Source organism: Pholcus phalangioides, unplaced genomic scaffold, assembly GCF_987345545.1.
Source record: "Pholcus phalangioides strain wild (caught in Gottingen) unplaced genomic scaffold, Ppha-v1.0 ptg000027l_1, whole genome shotgun sequence".
Lineage (NCBI taxonomy): Eukaryota > Metazoa > Arthropoda > Arachnida > Araneae > Pholcidae > Pholcus > Pholcus phalangioides.
Window position 1 is genome coordinate 7,800,927 of NW_028301617.1, and position 16,152 is coordinate 7,817,078.

The 16,152-nt window shown below is 38.9% G+C and overlaps 2 protein-coding genes across 4 annotated transcripts in view; both read left to right on the forward strand.

Annotated features, from left to right (window-relative positions):
* The window catches only part of LOC149068329 (uncharacterized), a 79,629-nt gene that overhangs the window by 53,102 nt on the left and 10,375 nt on the right, over nt 1-16,152 (forward strand). The gene's annotated exons all lie outside the window — the stretch shown is intronic.
* Nucleotides 13,955-16,152, forward strand: part of LOC149068330 (uncharacterized) — a 56,254-nt gene continuing 54,056 nt past the window's right edge. For both annotated transcript variants that reach the window (XM_089251848.1, XM_089251846.1), the window contains exon 1: nt 13,955-14,120. The gene's annotated coding sequence lies outside the window, so the exon portion shown is untranslated. The remainder of the gene's footprint in view (nt 14,121-16,152) is intronic.

Below are 16,152 nucleotides of genomic sequence, written 5' to 3' on the forward strand. Positions count from 1 at the left end.
AAAAACACTGTTTTCTTTTGCGAGCCGCCTACTCCATTGTTCCTCGATGGATCCATCTTCTTTTATAACTACATAAGCGCACCCTGTACCGTCAGAAGACTTCGAGCCGTCTGCATAGATCTTTACTGTTCCAGGAGCCAGCTTAATGCATTCAGCACGACCTGATTTGCGTCAATGTCCACGCTGGGATGCATGAGCCATAGCTTGTGTTGCTTTTCAAAAGCCTGCGCTTGCAGTGATTGAGTACTAATGACAACGTCTTCATCCAAATGAAGAATGCTGGTCTTGCGGGCTTCATATTCAATATAACTGTTCAGCCGCGGATTCCCTGTGGCGACGTATAAGACTTCATTTGCAGTGGTGGAGTAGGCCCCGGATACATACAACAGGAACGGGCGCTGGGCTATGTCCAGAATTCTCCTTTGTGTTTGCGTAGGATACCGAAACCAAGAGGCGCATCCAAAGGAAAGCTAACGCTGCACAACTGATCTGTATAAAATATTCCTAAAATTCTGCTGGAGCCCCCATTTTGGTCCGGCTACTCTACGAAGGAGTTGGAGGGTACCGTGTACCTTGTCTACTTGCTTAGCGATATGTGTCATAAAACTGAGCTTGTCATCTATGTACACCCCTAGATATTTAATTACTTTGGAAGGCCAAATCCGTAATCCATTGATAACGATCCTCGGCTTCTGCTTCTTGGGCTGGATTACAACAGAAAACTAAATGTGTTTTGTTACCTGCATATCACTCATACTAGGCACATTGAATTTTCATCACTTTTCCTCTTCTTTGGCGACTTTCTAACAAGCTTTTTTTAGCTATGAACTTCTCCCAATCAAAACTGTCTTCTGTAAAATGCTTGGAGCAAATTTTGGAGTAATCAGAGGTCTTCTCTCCGAAGATTGATTTCCCAAAGCTGCCTTCTTTCATGATCTTTGAGAAAACTGAAAAATAAAAAATATTTATGTCAGTTCAAGACAAAAAAACGAGACTATTGGAATACAAATCCAAATAACATGTTGTTAAAATTATAATTATTAACAAATTATGTTTTATGAGCAATATTTTTTTTTTGTCCTCCAGCTACTACTTTGAAAATTGCTTTACTGTGGCCTCTGAATCTATATTTTTATAAACCCATTTTTGACTCTTTGATTTGGCTATGTTTAAAAAAATTTTCATACAAACTTTTGCAAGAAGTTCATCATTTCAACTTCTTCCGGGGAAGGGGTGAAGAACATATACCCAATATATGTATATATTTAACCTTGTTTCTCAATTTCTCTATTGTACTTTTATTATTTATTTACTTTTTTAATTATACTTTTTTTAGCTTTTTATTTATTTATTTTCACTTACTGTTACTTTTTAAATTTTTGTAAAAGCTGAGGGTGGGGGAAATCGCCCTCTCCAAGAAATTATCATTTTAGGAAATAGAAAAGTATGATGTTATACTATTTCAAAAAAAAAGGTACAGAGAAATTCACTTTGATTTTTCAAAAATCAAAATTCATATAATTTTTTCCATTTTTTGAAATTGCTCAGTTAAGTAACCAGTAATCATATGTGAAATTTGGTTAAAAATCGGAAGATCTGTCGAAAATGGGTTGAGAAACGCATCTGAGCTGCAGTAGTTGGCGAAAAATTTGGTCGCCAAGAACAACATCAACATACTTGTGGAACATAGTGACAAATAGATCAAAATTTAATTAAATTTTTATTCAAAAGTGCAGAAATATTTATAAACATTTAGTTGTTAAACTGAATTTCAATATTTATCTAAAAATCAGCAAGAATGTGACCTTATTTAACGAAAAAACGCGCGTTTTAATCAATGCACTTTTGCATAGCAAACTTTAATGACTAATATATATTTGAAAAAATTAAAATAAAGAACGATTTTACGTACCTGTGAAACGTTATTCGTCCCCCTTCCACACTCTTCTCATCACATTAGCACCATTATTAACAAAAATAACGCGGGAGAGCAGACCACGCTTCCAACAGTCTATGGTAAACACATAGAAAATGACCGCGGGGATCGTTTATAAGTCACGTGACCTTTACTTTCTGCACCTGAAAAATAGGGTTTCCCTCACTCTACTATATTTCTCCTCTAAGGTTCGAACCCCACTGTCGCTACAGTGGTGGTCGGCTGAAGTTGGTTTTCTGTGGTTTCCAACTTCAAGGTGAGCCGATCTCCCCTTTAAAAAGTCTCGCTACAGACCTACAAACAGTACAAATCAAAGCGTATCAATAATTACTTTAGTCTTTAATACGCTTTGGTACAAATATAATTCATAATACATCGCTCACTGCACTTCTGAAATATAGATGGCAGCACTGAAAAATCAAACACAACACTACGTACGCACTCAGACTGTTAGGTACACACACAGCTACACTTCCGGCACAACTCACTAGGTGGTAAATCGCCCATAGATGGTGATGGACCTGAGTTGTGCTCGGTTTGAAAGAAAGAAAGATCTAATGTATATATGAATTGACATCATCATCATTGTGCCCCCCACACTTCCAAGTCTATCTCCGCCTATGTATGAATGAGGCAGGTATTCAGCTTCGAATAGAGCTGAGACAGGCATCTTCAGCTGCAAATGGAGTGGATCCAGGGCGATGTACCGGAGGAGTGACTTAGGTCGATCGGATCATAACGTATTTTACGGGACAGACAAAATTTCCCCCTTGTTATTCGGCTACATGGAAGAACGATCGCCCCCCCCCCCTCCCTGGATCCGTGCTTGAATAGAAACTCCCCTTGAAATTCCTGATCACTACTTGATGTAGATTGGGGTGAGTCCCATCTCTTAGTAGTTTTATTATTGACAATATGAGAACATATTAAAGTCGTATACGTCATTAATTTGCTGCTACTACTTATAGGAATTCTATTGAGTTGCTTGAAAGGGAGTGGCATATCGAGTGCGCGAGTAATGAGTTAATGATGGAGAACTTTAATTCGAACAGCAACAGAGAACCAATGTTGAATGAGATTATGCATCGAGAAGTTGAGTAGGAAAGAGTATATAGTGTTGTCATAAACAAGTCGGTAGTGAGAGTTGTATGTATTAACTTGCAATAAAGTTCGTTTCTTATCGTAAAAAGCCACGGAATACATTGTTTTAAGCCGCGATAATCCTCGGAAGCTAGCAGACTCATTCTCAAAAAGCGGGATTTAGAACAAGACTGCGATAAGAACAAGATGTCGTTCTTGGGGAGAGGAAAGAAGGCACATCTGCAGCAGCTTTCGAACGAATTTGGGAAAAAATCCTTCTCTATATGACAGCCTCATTGACCTGAAGAACCCCATCCTCAATTCCAAGAATTATGAAGTGGACGTGGTGGAAGGATTCCTCGATCTCTCTCTCTCTGATCATGGCGACATGTTTAGAGAGAAGAGATCCAGCCACAGCAGGGGGAATGGAAGCGTGAAGCCCAAAGACAGTTCGAATTGGACCAACTCCGAAGAATTTGCGTGTCGCGTAAAGAGAACCGCATAAAAAATGCTAAGATCGATGACAGTGATCGTGTTTCATATGTGATCGACACTGGGGACATTGGCGCCGGAACCTAAGTGGCTGAGGCCGTTTGAGCCCCCCAATAAATTTTGTAAGAAGGCTGAGTGCCCCCCCCCAATAATTTCTGAAAAAACAATGTAATGCACTTTCCTTCGTATGCGCTTGAGCCCCATATATACGGGATGACCAGCAACTTTCAGCACCCCTCCCCCCAATGTTTTCTTCATGTCGACGTCTCTGACTGTGGAAGTAGTGTGACATAGTCCAAGTCTATAACGGAGGAGCTGAACCTCAAGTATGTTCTGAAATCAGAAGAATTGTTCGGTTATAGAGACTTGGTGAAGCCATCAGCAGTTGGACTTGGAAGCTTAACGTGAATCCGGAAGTGGATGGTGCGAGTCAGCTGTGGATGTGTTGGTTGTCGATGATAATGCACAGTCAAATGACTTGATAATTTGACCAAATTATCTGATGTCGCTGGAAATCGAATTTGCCGAGAGTGGAGGAAGACTGCGTGCACCACGCAAGTGAATTGCATGTGTTTGATGTTGAATTGAGATGATGTTGGATGAGTGAGGATAAAGCTGACGACCATGAACCAGTGGCGTCTAGTGATCGGATGAACTGAAGGTGGGGCGCAAAAACAAAATTTGATTCTAAGATAACCGCAGTCAATTTTCACAAATATGATTTTCGTAATTTAGTATAATTAATTAGTTAATTTGTATTGTTTTCAATATGCGTCTATCCAAATAAAAATATTCACGCTGAACCTGGCAGATTAGAAGCAAGCAATGCAGGGTCGGAAATATTGTGTGCGGGTGATATCCTGACATTTTTACTACAAAAAAGAAATTCCAATTTCAACGTCACCTCTCGGCAATAAACGTGACTTCTGACTACAAAATCCTGTCTTTCTGTACAAACGGAAGCTTTTGTGTTTTTCAAATTATTGAAATTTTTTACCCTATTTTTTTATTTTTTACTTTTTGATCACTTTGTGAATATTTATTCTAAAAAAATTTCCCTTTTGATTAATTTCTACACACTTTTCAAAAAATGTAATGCTAACTATCCTTATAGTAAAATATTAAACTGCATATGTAATTTTTTTTTTATTCTTTTGTTCTATGAACTCTGAATTTCCACAAACGTCAAGAAAATTCCTACGTGGATCATTTTTATCTAATTTTTCTCACGAATATGGGAAATTTCCCACTAGTTGCCATCGATGGACGCAGTCTCTAAAGCGCCGGGGGTGTGGATTTTTCTGCGTGGGATTTTTCTTTCCCTCTCCTCTGCTACATCCTTATTCTCAAGACCAAGGCGCTACTCGATTGCTGAAAATACGAACTGAACTTGTCGTTCAGTTGTTGGACTGCACAACTCTTTCTACAAGTTACAAATGATTCTCCTGCAAATCGGAATCACATTTTGCTCCAAAATATTTTTTCAATTAAGTAGTAACAAAATCCACGGAATAATACACGTGTTATATATGTATATAATAATACATAATATGTATATAATAATATAACTCATAAATCCACGGATATGAGTTTCGAGACATCAGATTAACATTCAGACAATTTGGGCATCAAACTCTTTTGGGGGCATTAAGGCACGCCCCCTCGAGACGAGCCGGCCCTGCCATGGATCCAGATGAAGTGGAAGGTGCAACGATGAAAGTCGTTAATGCCAAAACCGATTATGTGAAAGACGGGAAGGGGAACATTTTAAATTTGATGATGGATAAGTATATTGGTCGTGCGATAAGCGGCGTTGGTGAACTGAGCATGTTTGAATTAGAAGAATCAAAAGTAGCTGTAGGAAACTCTGAAGTCAGAAACTCTTTTGCGTGTGTCGAGCTAAATTACGATGTATCTCTGGATGGAGTGATGAAACCTTTAACTGATTGGTGCGTAAGTGAAGTCGTCATAGGATCAAGGGACGTTGATGGATTCAACAAGGATGATGCCGTTCAAGTGTGGTGATGAAGGATGAAAATCGTGATGAGTCTGTCTCGCGATAAGAAATTTGCGAATGTTTGTCCTACCACGTGTAAGGATGTCTTGATCCTTTCTTCTTTAATTTATATTTTTCTTTGATTCAAAATTGGAATCCATTCACCCAGGTTCGAATAAATGTTGCAGGATCAAGACAAGGGGTTTAGCAATCCATAAGATGAAAGAAAACAACACAACACTTTCATGAGCAAGTAAATCAGAGTCAAATTTTAAGGAAAAGAAGATATTTAATTTTTAACAATAGAAAATAATGGTGTAGGTAGCTAGCTTTTAACAATTAAAAAGGTTTTACAGATAAATGCAAACATCTACCAAATGAAGGTTAGATTTTCCGAGACAAAAAAAAACAACATCGCTTTACAATGATTTAAATAAAAAAAACTTACATATTATCGTTCTGTCTATTTATGCAAACTACGGTTGACGCTCGAAAAGGTGAACATGGAGGTTTGTCCATAATGAAGACGGAATTTATTTTCCCGCATATTCTGCAGGTCACTGGCGGCTAGGAATCCTTCCTGTTGTTAGGAACACCTTTCAGGAGCAAGTTCGTAGGAGCACTCCTGTTGTTAAGAGCACCTCTCAGGAACAGGTTGGTAGGGGTACTCACCGACTGGCTACTATCGCTAGCTGGCTACTATCGGCCTTTTGGAAGGCGAAGCCGTTCTTTTTCCTCTATCATAGTAATTGCTGGAATGACCATTGATCCAGACCCTCCATCCATATGATTTCTGCTCTTTCGTGCCATCGTTATTTATCACATAGCGGCAGACGCACGCGATTTACTCGAGAACACAGGAGCGTGAATGCTACATTTCGGGTAGCGTAATTATTTTCAACGAGGCACATAGTAAATTCAAATCACCAGCGAGCGAACATATATAACTCGCGCAAGCTTCAATTACAAGCGAGAGCAAAAACTCTCCTCCGACAGTCGCGTTGAAAAATTATCTCCTCAGACTCCCGCGAATTTTCCCAGAGGGTATGTTAAAAAGGCCCCTTGGCGATCCAAAACTATATGAAAATGTACTGAGTACAGGTCCTGAAGGGAATTATTCGGCGTTTTAATTTACAGTTGGCGGAGAAGGGAGAGAGAGAGAGAGGGGGAATGAGGTACAACAGAAAAAAGGGGAAAACTTAAGGGGACCGTTAAGACCTTCGGAGAAATTCTTCTCGCCAAGGACCCTTAATCACACCCCCTGAAAAACAAACATTACCTTATATGGCTCGATGACCATCTCTTTCACTCTCTCACAACCCTTTGTAATTCGACCCGTGTTTCTCATCTGGGGCCCCAAGGCAGCAGTACCGTGTACAACTGTATCTTAAGGCCTAAACTTTCTATAGAATAGATTTTGCTTTCCACTATTATTATTATTATATGTACCATAATATATACAATTAAATATAGGTATAATCAAATGATTAATTATGTAAGATTCCACTGTACAAATACAACATAAGGCAAAATCTATTCAATATAATAATCTTTTCTTTTCTCTACAATTAAAACTATTTTAAGATTAAGTTAATGTAATGTTGTGATGAATTTTGACAATTCAACATAACAAGGAACGAGGACGTAAAGGACAAGAGATACGTCTAGAAAGAGATTAAGTTCAACGATTTAACTGGGAAAAGAAAAAAGCATGAAATTTGGACACTGGTGAATGAGTGCGGAGACGTTTTTGCCTTGCCCTTAGAGGAACATGTTTGATGTACATCGTTGACTGAGATGGACATTAAGGAAGTAGAAGGAAGAAAATCGATTTGCGTACAGCCGCCACGGAACAAGTTTGTCTGAGAGGACGACAATCAATAGTATTGTAAAAGAATGGAAAGACAATGAAACAGTCACGAAACGAGATCACCTTATGTTAGTCCAGCATCATTAGTGAAGACACATGAAAACCGATTGGTTTTTTGTGGACTACCGTCGATTGACTGGAGTTCTTAGGAGTCGTCAATACAGAAGACATTGGCGTACGCAAAGGGGGGTTTGGAATTCTAACTCCTCCCCCCCCCAAAGCCGAGATTATAGTGTTGTTTTGCAGGAAAAAACGTAAACTCCCCTCCCTGAGAAGATAAAAAATGAAACCCCTTTCCCCCTTGAGAAAATTCTGCGGCATTCTTCTATGGCAGAAGGCTGTCAAGGAAAGACTCCGAGATTCCTGATAAAGTGCATCAACTGCAAAGATTTCTATGAGTTGGGACTTGGACACAAGTTTGACAAGTTTCTTCAGAAGATATATAAAGAATTATGCACAGAAAGCTGATCTGTTAACACGATTGACATGAAAGAATGAAGAGTTCATTTCGAAAGAGGAACAGGCGAGAGCTTCGAAAAACTAAAGAACGCGTTGATGCATCAACCCATACAATCACACTCCGATGCGACAGAAGTCCGTTGTGACGCGAGTTCTATTGGATTAGCGGGAATGTTGTTGCAGAAAATAAGCAAGTGGCATCTAGTATATTGTTTGAGAAAGAAAACCACAGAAACGGAGAAACAAAGTATTGTAAATACCCCTCGAGTGATTTGGAATTTATGGCAATTGTTTAGACCAGCGGTTCCCAACCGGGGGTACGCGAAAAGAAATGGTAATGGTGGCCACCCATCTAAAAAGTAATTAAAAAATTTAAAAAGTAGGTAGAGGTTTTTACTAATATTGTCAGTTGTAATAGATATTGACCTCCCAGCTATAAAATCTTCTGTAACAGAGGTAGGTTGCATCCACTGGAAGGATCAGCCTTCCCTCCTCCCGCCCGAGATCAGCCTATGGTCCAGATTCGCGCACTCCTTTCTCGGCTCACTTTTCTTCGGCGTTTTAGATTTGATTGTTGACACGTGTCGTCTGTGCATTAAAACGGAGAATTAATTTGTGTTGTGTTTACCTTTTGTTGTGGGTGTTTGTATTGAGGCCTGTGCATGTTATTCAAACAATTTTCCGCTCTGAAGATCTTCAATGGCGGAATGGTAAACATAGTGAGTTTTTGGGCTCGTCGCGGTGACGAATACAGTGAACTTTCTACAAAAGCCATAGGTTTGCCTGAAAGCATAATGTTTTTGTCGCCGTTTGCGAGCACGAAGCTTGTTGAACGGGCGCTTTCTTCGTATACATATATAAAAAATAAATATAGAAGCAAATTGAACGCAGCTCCGGATTTGAGTTTGTGTGTTTATCCTCTTTTGAGCCTAATTTTTCAAAACTTTGTAATTCAATACAGTCCCAAATATCACATTGATTTTTTTCAATCTTTGTGTTCATTTGTTTGCTTACTTCAAAAATGAAAAACTATATAATGAAAAAATAGACCATTTAATTTAATTCAACGTATACCTTTTTTAAGGGAAGTTTTCGGAATCTGTAATGGGTGAAACAGATTGGGGGGGGGGGGGGAGAGAATGCTCGGTGGATTCGGGACCGGGGGTACGCGGACTGGAAAAGGTTGGGAACCGCTGGTTTAGACGGTGGACAGGTTGCGACAATCTTTGATTGGTTGTCAAATTCACTATCTATTTGTGAAACCCTGTTTAATACCCGAGAACACCATGTTATGACTTGGTGGTTCGCAGTCTTCGTGGAAATATTAATTTAGCCTTCAATGTCCGAAAGGTTGACCCCCTGTTCTAGGAAATTGGAAATATGCTTAACTCTCACTGAGGAAGATCAGATCCTAACGATCGGATGATGAACTAAAGAAATATTACAGAAACCTGATACGGATCGGACTAAAGAAGAGAAACTATTAGTTCTTGGGTACGAGCTGAAGAATATTCGACTCTTCATAAGATCGATAATAAAGGAAGACAAACTATTGTACAATAGCTCTAAAAAGTCTTGACAACCATAAATGAGGAGCTTATTTTTAAAAGGGGACGTTTTCATTTTTTCCGAAACACTTATGAAATTATCAAATTATGCAACCGGTATTATTTTTGGTAGAAGTTACAATGTATAAAGTTAATCATTTCTATCAAAAGGAAAAACATATCCACATTTTTCATCTCTTGATAACGGGCAACCGTGGAATCGAAAATTTTGTCCGTTAACGAAGTGTGTCTGTTAATGGATGGTAAATACATTGAGTTCCCGTCGATGTAATTCAAAACTGTTTCCGTCAGTGGAGGAGTCCGCTATGGGAAGTACCACTGTAGAATGATTGTTTCTCTCATGTTAACACTAGAAGTACCGCCACCGGTCAAAATGACTGGCAATTGATTTTCACTATAAACATAGGCGGAATAAAATTGGAAGTATGGGGGGGGGCACGGTGATGATGATGTCAATTCATATATATACATTAGATCAGTTGACTACACCTTCGACGCTGGGGGACATCTCCACCGCACGGCCCCCCCCCCGTATCTCCGCCCATTACTATAAAGTGTTGATTTTCGTAAATTTATTTTAAGTTGAAATATAGACATGAGTAAGGTGAACAAATGGAATATAAAAACACGTTTTTCAAATAAATTTTGTTGTTGAAAATTTATTTATTTTCAACTTCTTCGCTCCAGTGGAACACGTGTGAACCTATTTTTTTAATAGTTTTGTATGGTTTTTAAGTATTATTTTTCAAGTTAAGATTTGAGGTATGTTTATATAAGGTTATTAAGGTTAATTAATTACTAACTTTATTATTTAAATTAATAAATTTTTTACCCATTTTTTTTTTCTTTTAAAAGACCATTTTGACACCCAATGAACACAAATCAATCAGGAAAAACATTTTAATGGTCAGTTTTGGCTCAGGTTTGGAGATAATACTCAGGGCCGGTCGTAGACCTAGTGGCGCCCCCCCCCCTCCAGGCGTGAGCCGGAGGGATGTGTCAGAGGAGGCAGTTTTTGCTAGTCATTACTGTCCCGTAAAATACGGGACAGATTCATTCTACCATATTATCAGACTCTAGGTGTGATGATCATCCCCGTCACCCCCTCCCACCTCTTGGTTGGGCATTAAGGGACGAAGAAGTCGAAAAAGCTTCTTTTCTCTAGAATGGGATTACTTCTATTTAACTAGTAAACAAGCATAAAACCCCAGCTTTTTTGATTTAATTATGAGATTTAAAACATTAAAAAGCAAAACGTCACACATTTATGCAAGATACTCATCACAAAGGATCTATCTTCATCATACTTATTTTAATTGAATTTTATGGTAAAATTCATGTAGTGCACGCATCACGTACGGGCAAAGCTGACAATAAAAGTGGTTAAATTAAAGTGATATTTCCGTACGATTTCTTTCATGTTTATAAAACTCATGAACTTCATTTGAAATTATCCCTTTCAGACCCAGTAGTACAAAACAGAAGGGGCAGGCAAACACCAGCTAAAGCACCGAGCCCTGCAACTTGGGGGGGGGGGGGGGCTTGTAACTTCTCCTTTTTCTGAGCATAACATTTCAAGGAGACCCCAAGAAAAGACTGCCCCCGAGAAAGCACGCTACGGCCCTGGGGAAGGAGCAGCGCCGTCTTAAGAGCATCATGGGTCTCCGGGACAAGTGCTGTTTCTGAGGCCCTACCTAGTAAATTCTAGAGAATTTCAACTAGATCTCATTTTCGTGTGGCCCCTCTACTCTTGAGGCTTTCGGGCCTCGCCCGGGTGGGCCCATGCGTTAAGACGGCACTGGGAAGGGGTTGATTTTTTTTCACTCAGGCTCGGCTCCCCAATTAAAAAAAAACTTTTTTTTCAATCGCTTCGTTTTGATGCGTTCAAAGGAACAGAGATATTTTATGTCACAACACATCATGTCGAATTTTTTTTTTGCCCTTTTACCTTGGCGCTCCTTCTAGAGCGGGCAGAAATCATTTTCCCATTTTTTTCGAACTTTTACTACGAACTTAACGCTCCTCTTAGAGAGGCAAAAATAAGTTTTCCTAATTATTTTTTTTTGCGTTTCCACTTTGGATATGATGCCCCTCCTAAAGCGAGCAGAAATCATTTTCTATAATTTCTCTCACCCTTTTACGCCGGATTTGGTGCTCCTACTAGAGCACCAAAGCAGAGCACCAAATTGGGCAGATTTCATTTAATTTCTCCTAACTTTTTTTCGCCCTGTCTACCTCAGACTTGGCGCCCCTCTTACAGCGGGCACAAATAATTTTTCCTAATGTTTTTTTTGCCCTTTCACTTCGGATTAGACGCCCTTCTAGAGCACACCCAGTCCACCTAGCTGCCCTGGTTGGACTAATAGGAAAGTCTAGCGAGTCAGGAGACTGGCCAGTGATCGGTGGCGCAAAAGTGCATGGGTTTTCTTGTGTGAGCACATTTTTCTTTCCCTTCGTGTGACAGGTAGAAACGAGGTGCAAGTGCAGGATCCCTATTTAAAATGGTCAGCAAATCATAGGTTTTAATTCATTTATTGTTTTTTTTAAATATTTATTCGGTATTTTTTTTTTTTTCGAAATATTGTATTGTATTGGCGATTCGATTCTGCGTTTTTAATAAAGTTATACAAGTCGAGAAAAAAAAAAGCATGAAAGGCGTCTGGCTCATCTTTCCCACATCAGAAGACACCTTCAATTCTTTTAATACTCCTCACAACACAGGAAAACACTTTGGCTCTTGTTAGTCGAAAAATTGAGTGACCAAGTGTGATTCCTCCATTATTTTTATTTTTTACTGCACAACAAAAGAGAAATAAATTGCGTCTCCCCACAAAATCTCCAGCAGGGGGTAAACGAAAAGAGCACGAGAGAGAGAGAGAGCGTGTATTTTTATCTGACCAAAATCGCTAAGTACTGTACGTATATAGGTGCACTGCCCATCGATTCTTTTCGAAAAATAATCATAATATTATATACACACAAACCTCCAATTTTTTTCTCATCTCGGTCATTTTTCACGCATATTTTATAGTTATTGTTTTCAATACGTATCTTAAAGATATTTTTCCAGTAATGTATATTTTACGTTTTTCGACGCCCCTACTCATTTCGTGCCCGGTGCAACTGCACCGGTCGCACCTAAGACCTCCCCTGATAATACTTACATACCTTAAAAAGTTCCTCGTTATACTGATAAAAAAATATTTACGTTCTAAACATTATAATTGCATTCGCACACCACACTTTCTCCACTTTTCGTTGTTACATCGGAAATACATTTTTCGCATTCAGAATTTTTACGCATTGAAAATTTATCATTTGTTTTGTTATTGCATAGCGAGTCCTGAAATCGCTGTCATCTTCCTGGTACAGTAGCGCTTATTGTTGTTAGAAAAACTCTGATTCCTGAACAAATAAGGGTCTGTAAGCTTTTTAGCTAAATTTCAATAAGAAGGAAAAATTAACCCCTTCCCAGTTTTATTTATTTTTTTCTTCCTATAAATCGACCAAGCATTTCTTGAGGGTACGTCGTTCTTGTGAAAAACGCACATTGGCAGATGAATGACATGCGCACGGAATGCTTTCGAGCCATCTGATCTGTACTTCACGGGTGGACAATAGCTGTCCTGCGAGGTGATTTTGTGCGGCCCGCGACAAGATCAAAAAACTTGTATTTTTCACGTTACTTTCGAATGACGAAATTGTGATTAATGTAGAAAAAAACTATTTCTTATTTGACTAGAACAATTTGTATTTTCATCACACAAACACAAAACGGAGCACATGATTGATTGACTTCAGAAACCTACTGTTTGAGTTATGGAAGTAGCAGTAGCAGATTTTCTTGCGCAATCATCGGAGGTCAGTGATGACCTCGACGCAGGGCCGGACTTAGGGGGGTGCGAAAGATTTCAGGGGCCACCATTCTTCCGAAAGAAACGCTTTTCTTTCTCAGCAGATGTTTTGGGAATTTTTGATTAAAATTTTTTTTTTTTCAAATCGAGCACAACTCAGGTCTATTGCCATAGGCAATTTACTACCTGGTGAGTTGTGCCGGAAGTGTAAGTACGTATACCTAACAGTCTGAGTGCGTATCTAGTGTTGTGTATGATTTTCAGTGCTGCCATCTATATCTCAGAAGTGAAGTGAGTGATGTGAGTGAGTGACTGACTGAATATTTGTAGTGTTTGTAGGACTGAGATCGGCTCTCATTTGCGCCTCGAAGTTTGGAACCACAGAAAACCAACTTCAGCCGACCACCACTGTGGTGGCGGTGATCAAAATTTAATTACCCCTAAAAATACCTTCTAGAGCAGAAGGTATCTGCTCTAGACTTAGAGGAGAAATAAGGTCTTATATTTCTTCTCAATGGCTCTAGAAGGTATTGGAAGGAAAAAATGTCCCAAAAAATATGGGAGATATGGTCACTAAGTGGCATGGAAGGAAGCAAGTTCTTCAGAAAGAAAAGGAACGTTATGACGTCATACATCACGTGGTAGAAGACGCTCGTTTTGGTTGGTCAAGAAGACATTGGTATTCAAAGTCTCTTTTGTTCGTGTTGTTGTAGTTGTATAATGCATGCATATCCTCTTGTGTTGTGTTTATTATGAGTTTAGCTTCAGATCGGATTCGAACCCATTGATATAAAACTATCCATCGATCGATTGTAACACGTTCGTTGTCGGTAATAAAACGTTCCGTACTTCTAAAATTAGAGAGGTAAGCTGTTTCTTTTTTTTTTTTTTTTTTAAATCAAAAACGTGACTGAAGTTCTTTTTCAAGTAAATTTATTTCTTCATACATTCAGTACTGTGTGTGCTGCCATCTATTAGTAGAAACCACAATTTACCTCTGCTTTAGCAAAGACAATCGTGCTTTTCTGGCTACAGCAAAGCCCTTTTTCCTAGGGCTGGCAGCAATTATCTACTATTAAATAACTATCTCTTTCTTCTACTGTTCTACACAATTTTCAATCAGTTGTACCTTTTAATTATTTTTTCTCACATTTGGCACCTATTTAGTCAGCTTTGCCATTTAATTGGGTATTGCAGTCGAATCCCTTTATAACGAACTCCAAGAGACCGAAGAAATCACTTCGTTATACCGACATTTATTTATAAAGGAATTCCAGGTTTTTGCATTGTTCCCATGTAAACTTATCTGGAGGAGAAAAGTGTTCGTTAAAACGAGATTTGTTTTCGCTATAACGGCATTCGTTAAAACGGGATTCGACTGTATCTGCGTTTTGAATGGCTATTCCCATATATTTGACTCTACTCCCATTTACTCAATGGACCACACATTTTTACTCTCTGAAAAAAAAAACTCGCAAAAATAAATGAAACCTTCAAAAAAAGAAAAGAAACGAGGGCAGTTGCGGTGACTTGTTATTTATTGAAGATCTTAAAGAATGACTGCTTGAATTTTTGATGACGCCCTCAGTAAAAGTATGAGTTCACTGGCTGATGCATGCAATTTATCACTCAAAATTTTTGTATGCTCTATCTTGTGACTTTTGCAGGTGTGGCGGTATTTGCGTGAAGAGAATTTTAATTCTCTGGTTTAATTTTTTTGAGGCCTTAATAGGCCTATCTATGTTGTCTGTATTCAGGGCTATCTTAAGAGCATCATGGGGGCCCCGTGCCAAGCGGTTTTTTACGAGGCCCTGCTTAGTTAAATTGTAGAAAATATCAACCAGATTTCATTTCTGTGAGGCCCCTCTTCTCTTCAAGCCCCCTGGCCCATGCATTAAGGCAGCACTGTCTGTATTCCCACAATCGGCTCATAGGACTGGGCATTGGGGAAAAAATCTGATTCTGTTCTGGTACCCATTCCACAGATACTACTACACTAACGCATTTACAAGCATCTTCAAATACACAAACTCTCAGTCTTTCTTCACTATGCTCTCATGAAGCTGTACCCTAATGGAACAAAAAGTTCCTAGAGGCTATTTCTATTTTCAAAAAGAAAGTCCTCTCTCCAGTATTCACACCAACGGATTCTTAACCTCCAGTATTCACACCAACGGATCCTTAACCTCCAGTATTTACACCAACGGATCCTTAACCTCCAGTATTTACACCAACGGATCCTTAACCTCCTTCACCGCACACCAACTCCGGTCATATATCGCCATATGTCAATTTCCAATCAGTGGAGTTAAGAGGGAAATGAAGGCTTCATCTATCAGTAGTCGTTCTAGGATCGGTAGGTAAAGAACTTGATTCTGACGTTCTTTAAGCTGTATTTGAACCTGTGAACCTTGACAGTAACCTTCACAGTGGAAGACGAGCATCTTACCACTGCCCCATGCGGGCGTGTCATCCTTAACTATTGGTCAAACTGGCTTCCGAGATGAGTTGCACGAAATCAATTATAGCCAATGATTCTTGATCTATGTGACACGACTAGGGTTGGCAGGTTCTTGACTTATGGGAGTTTTTGATGGTTTAAACCTGTCACATCAAAAACTGCTGTCAAAAATTTTAAATATTGCTTTTCAATATAAAAATTCCTGTTGAAAATACACGCATTGCTTGCAAGTATAAAGTGTTAAGTCCCTATGTTGTGCAAAGAATAAATACCTAATATGATTATAAAATAGTTTTCTACTCTGTACAGAAATATTTTAGACAATATTTTTTCATGTAAAATATACAATTTGAATAGAGCATAACATAAAAGCTGAAGGGAAAACTATGGGACTATTTGATATTCTTCAATTCAAGATGAGAATCTCAACCTTCTG